A 6,000-nucleotide genomic window follows, 5' to 3' on the forward strand; every position below is an offset into this window, starting at 1 on the left:
TGTATTAATTTATTATAGTAGTAGAATGATTTTTTTATTAAACAAAATTATTTACGAATAATTAAGTATCATTAAATATTTTATCACGATAAATTTACTGGTTTGGGATTATTTAATAGTTTATTATTATTTTTAGCCAACTTTCAAATATATCAAAAACACAATTTTTGGATGGATCCGAGTGGAGTCTATGTGAATGAATCCAATAAAATATACTTATTTTACTTTGTTTAAAAAATAAAGATAGTTAATTGGCATGTGTGTTGTTACTTCCTATAATATCATTAGGAACAATATTTTACGTTTTTTATTGGTTTTATTATTATTATTGACAAGAAACTTACACACCTATTCATCTCTATGCAAAATTAGCTTATGGTAATGGTTATGGTTATGGTTATGGTTATGGTTATGGTTAATCTCAACACCTTTTTACTAATTTGACAATACTTTGTTAGAAATGTAATTGTATAAGTGTTGGCATATTTTAATCCATAGCTATGACAAGTTGTAATTTTCATTTTTTAAGTCTTTGTTAACTAGAGAGCTTGATGATTTAAAGGTTCATGTTCATCATATTGAAGTTTTATCAACTTGTAAGTTGTAACACACTCGAAGATTATATATTTTGAAGTGTAAAAAACTTGTAAAATTTGAAAAGTGACCCACAAAAATAGGACAATTTGCACTTTTGCATTGGTTTTGGTATCAGAGCCTAATCTCTAGTTAAAGATCTAATCATCTTAGAGAACGATCATGGCCAATTTTCATCAAGAAGGTCAATCTAACAATAGACGTCCTTGGTTTGATGGAAATGATTATAACTATTGGAAAATTAAAATGAGAGCATTTCTAAGAGGTCTTGACATCGATGCTTGGAAAGCTACCAAACAAGGTGATCATATTCCAACCAAAGTTGTTGAAGGTCAAAGAGTTCCAAAAACCGATGATAAGTGGACTCAAAATGAGTGTAGGCTTATTCAATGTAATGTCATGGCTATCACAAATCTCTATTGTGCTCTAAGTAAAGACAAATTCAATAGAGTTTCGGATTGTGAAACGGCCAAAGAGATTTGGGATAAACTTGAAATTACATATGTTGGCACTAGTCATGTTAAGGAATCTAAAATGAACATGCTTATCCATAAATATGAATTATTTACCATGAACAACAAAGAAACAATCAGTGAAATGTATTCTCGCTTTATAACATTGTCAATCCTTTGAAGGCTCTTGGAAAGTCATATACATCATCCGAAAATGTGAGAAAAATTCTTAGATCCTTACCTAAAAATTGGGAAGCGAAGAAAACCGTTATTCAAGAAGTTAAAAATCTCAACACACTTCCTATTGATGAGCTCATTGGTTTCTTGATGGCATATGAGTTAGAGATGAATGATGGAGATGACAACAAAGAAACTCACAAGAAAGATCTAGGCCTTGCTTGGAATGGTTCTCCCAAAACAGTTTTCTATTTTGGGAGTTACAAAAAACAGTTCTTCAATTTTTTAGTCTACTTGGAACTTGTTTTATGAAAACTGTTTTCATAAAACTGAGATCACTGAGTATCAGTTTTATGAGAACAACAAAATGTTGTTTTGGGAGTTTCTGAAAACACGGAGAAGTAATGCGCAGAACACTGTGCACTTAAAAAAAAAAACGGAAGCACCTATCTCGGACATAACACACCTGTTACGCCTCTTCCAAAAAGGGGCTCTACAACACCTCTCCTCTCTCTACGGCTTCTCTCTCCTTTCTACGGCTTCTCTTTGTAAGATCACTGCGTACACTTCTCTCCTCTAGATCCAACTTTTGCTCAGATTTTGTTGAGGTAAACACAAATCACACTTTTTTTCTGTAGCAAGTTTTTGTGGTTATGGATTTTGTTTTCTTTATGAATTTGGTTATAGATTTGGTTGGTTAGATGAGTTTGGTTGCAGATATGATTATGTATTTTGTTGGTTGTGTGAGTTTTGCTGTGGATTTGATTTTCAGTTTAGGGATTTGGGGTTTTCAGTTTAGGGATCTGGTTTTCAGTTTAGGGATTTGATATGTGTATGTATAAATTAGTCTGCATATATATATATGGTCCCCTTTGCCTCAATTTCCACTCCCTTAAACAAACCGTCCCTATGGGAGAACAATCCGAATTCCAAAATGCAATTTTTAGATTCTATGTTGTGGTCCATATTTAATTGTGATTTGTGTTATTGCATCTATGCGGTTGTAATTTCTTCTTTGACATTGCAATTTCTGTTACTTTGTGAAAGGACCGTGAATTATATAATACTAAGTTACTAACAGCACTGGATATTGTGCCCCATTTATTATGCATTCAGCACTGGATATTGTGCTGCATTTAACATCGATGAAGCATGGTTGAAGGTTAGAAGTGCCACATATAACATTTTAAACCATCAAATGTTTTTAGCCTCTCTGTGTTTATGTTCGTGAAAATTTCAATAGCCCATTACAATATAATTGGGATTGGACAATCATTTTGGCTTTAGAAGTTGTTTGGTAATTGGTCTGGTAAATGATGTATATATATATATATATATATAGTTTTCTTCCATTATGTAATGGCCAAAACAATGAAATTGTGCTCCTGGCAGATTCCTAGTTGCTAAAAAAATAATGGTTTTCCAAAGATGCAAGTACTATCATATTAGAACTTGTTTGATTCTTACTGATTTTTTTTTTTTTTTTTTTTTTTTTTTTTTTTTTTTTTTTTTTTATGAGATATTTTACTAGGTTTGAATTGAACTATATATATATAAGATATTTAAGTACTATCATATTAAAATTGAACTATATATATATAGAGAGGTTTGTGTTTTTGTTTGTTCCTGCACCATTTAAAATGAAACACAAAAAGTTAACTAGACCCAAAATACAGAACCACCACCCCTATCATCCAATAACAAAACAATAAAACTCTAGAAATTACAGAGTAAGAGCCCACCTCCTGTAATTGTTGTATAATGAACCCTGCAAGCATTAAAAAAGGAATAGAAAAGAAAATATATATTGAGGAAAGGAATATATAAACAAAAGTATATAACAATAATTTAGCAAAACAAGGAGGACAAAAAATGGTATTGAACAATATCTAGAGTGTGAACTTGTATCTCCTTGAAGCCATCTTTTAATGCAAGAGGAACCAAATAAGTGGCCACAAGAAAGACAACTACAATACTCAAATCATAAGTGGCCACAAGTGTGAACTTGTATCTCCGAATGTGCTTCGGAAACTGTTGGCTTCAAATCAAAATCCATGAAACTAAGAGAAGTGACTGAATGAGAAAATGAAGGCTACTAAGGTTTCAGATACATAGTAAGCTTCAACATGAAGGTATAGTTAAATAAACATGCTTAATCATCACCCTATATTATAATACACACACACACATATTATATAGTTTAGTTATAAAGTATGTTAATTACCATCACATGTAGGGTCCATTAATTCCCATCTAGAAATAATTTATATAGAGCTATACTATACATGAAGATTGGGTGGAGCAGGCCGACCTTCTATCATCATTGTGGTCGAATCTTATCATATATGTGTGAAACTCAGGCCATAATTAAATCAGTGACTGGAATGGTGTGTGTACAGCTTCTAAATATTTTACTGGTGTTTCTATATATTTAAAGGTTGTTTGATTCTTAACTGTTGGATTAGCATTATCAATTTGGATTAGAAATTATGTTCAGAGGTGGATTAACTTTATGGGTATGATATATATTTGAGTTGTGTGAAAATCTTTTATTGCTTGTAATTCTTTGCCTAATGCACAACTAAAGGATGACATCTCAAATTGCTGATGTTGAAGAGTCAGCTCTGTGGTTTACACAATTAAAGAGATGTTTTGTTGATATAATGGTTGAGGAGATTAACAAGGGGAACATGCCATTTGGGATATTTACTTCCAAGTGTTGGAAAGAGATTGCAGAGGAGTTCAAAATAAAGACTAATCACGCTTATAATGTGAGGCAACTAAAGGCAAAATTTAATCGATTACGTACAAAGCATTATGAGTTTTCAACTCTTCTAAACGAGACAACTTGGTTTGGTTGGGATGCGAAAACAAACACTGTGACTGCTGATGAAGAAACTTGGTAAACATATTTGCAGGTAAAATCTGTATTTAATTAATTATTTTATAATAGTTAGTTTAATTTTTAAACATGGTTATTCCTAACAATCTTTATATATATATATATATATATATATATATATATATATATTTTCAGGCTCATCCCAATGCTAAGTATTTTTGCATTAAAGGTTGTGAAAATTATAAACTTTTGGGAGTTCTTTTTAATACGTCGACTGTTACTGGGTAACTTCACTATGCATCCACTCAAGATCCACCTAATACAGATGAAGAACGAGAGCAGGAGGATCAATTTATGAATACAGGTGTCCATATTAGTTTAACTGCTGAAGGTCAAGATGATTTAGATAATATTCTAGTTGAAGACAATAATCCTCGTCGTCGTAAATCCACATCCTCTGATCGTCGTGCAAAAAAGGAGAGTAAAAAATATTCCATTAGTGACACTCTTGCTTGTATTGTTGAAGCTTCCAAAGCAAGGACTGAAGCTTCATTAGCTAAGGCGGAGACATATAAGAAAATGAAACATACTCAAAAAGCAACTAGTCCAGAAGCATACTCTCTAAGTAATTGTATTGAATGCCTTGAGGGTCTTGATGAGATAAATGATGACATATATTTGAAAGCAACTGAAAAGTTCAAGGAATTGCATTATAGAGAATTGTTCATTAAGATGAGTATTTCCAGGAAGTTTGCTTGGTTGAAGAGCTTGGACTGACTTGAAGTTTGCTTGGTTGAAGAGCTTGGACTGACTTGGGTGGTTACTGAATGCAGGGTTTAGTTTTTGGTTGCATGTAACTTGAAACACATATTTGGTTTTATGTGTTATTGAACAATTTCCTTATGCCTTCTTTTTTTTTTTTTTTTTTCTTTGTTTTTTTTATGCATGTGACTTTATATTATATTCGTGTGGGGGACAATTTATTATGTTTTATGTTATGGAAACTTTGTTTTGGTGTACCTTTTATTATGTTTAATATATAATTTTTCATGTACCTCTTTTATTGTATTTAAATTTAGGAAGAATGTACATAGAGCCCCATAAAGGGGAAACAAAATACAATCATATAAACAAAAGTCCTTATCTTAAGGATAATATAACTCAAAATGACACAACAATGTTTTCAACACCAGCTTGCATAGTAGCACTAACCAAAACTTCAAAACTTAGACTCCAAACTCCTCAAACTTCAATGACTTCAAAGAGATCTTTGGACGCCAGCTTGCTCCCGAACACCAAACAGAGCCTTCATTTTGGAGTTATGCAAAAAGAGGATTGTAATTAAACTTGATATATGTATTTATGCAACTGCTATTAAGTTAAGACTACTAGTTAAAATGAATTTACCTCCAACACTTATTTACATTAATAGTTAAAATCATAAATTAAAGAAATAAAAAGTGAGGTATAATAATATTTTTATATATTTTCCTAGTTTAGAAAACTATTTTAAAAAACTCATACAACCAAGTAGTTTTATGAGTTTTTATTTTTTGAAAACTGTTTTGTAAATTCTCTTAACCAAACAGGTTTAAAATCTGAAAAAACTGAAAACTGTTCTCTAAAAACTATTATTGAGAACTGTTCTCTGAAATGCAATCCAAGCAAGGCCCTAGCTCTTTAAGCCACTACCAAAGAGGTTTAAGTTGAGAAAGCTCTTGATAATGAAGAAGAAGAAGAATAAATTGCACTCATCACCAAAACCGTGAGAAGAGTCCTTCAAATGAAGAAGTACTAAAAGAGCAACAATCTCAAAAGAAGTGGTTCCACAAGTGAACAAGGAAAAAAAGAAACACCCACTTGTTTTCATTGTGAAAAATCGGGGCATTTCAAATCGGATTGTTATGCATACAAAAATGAAAAGGAACGGAAGCC

Source organism: Cornus florida, unplaced genomic scaffold (genome assembly GCF_030987335.1).
Source record: "Cornus florida cultivar Cherokee Brave unplaced genomic scaffold, ASM3098733v1 CherokeeBrave_3.0.0_Hap2_Chr04, whole genome shotgun sequence".
Taxonomy (NCBI): Eukaryota; Viridiplantae; Streptophyta; class Magnoliopsida; order Cornales; family Cornaceae; genus Cornus; species Cornus florida.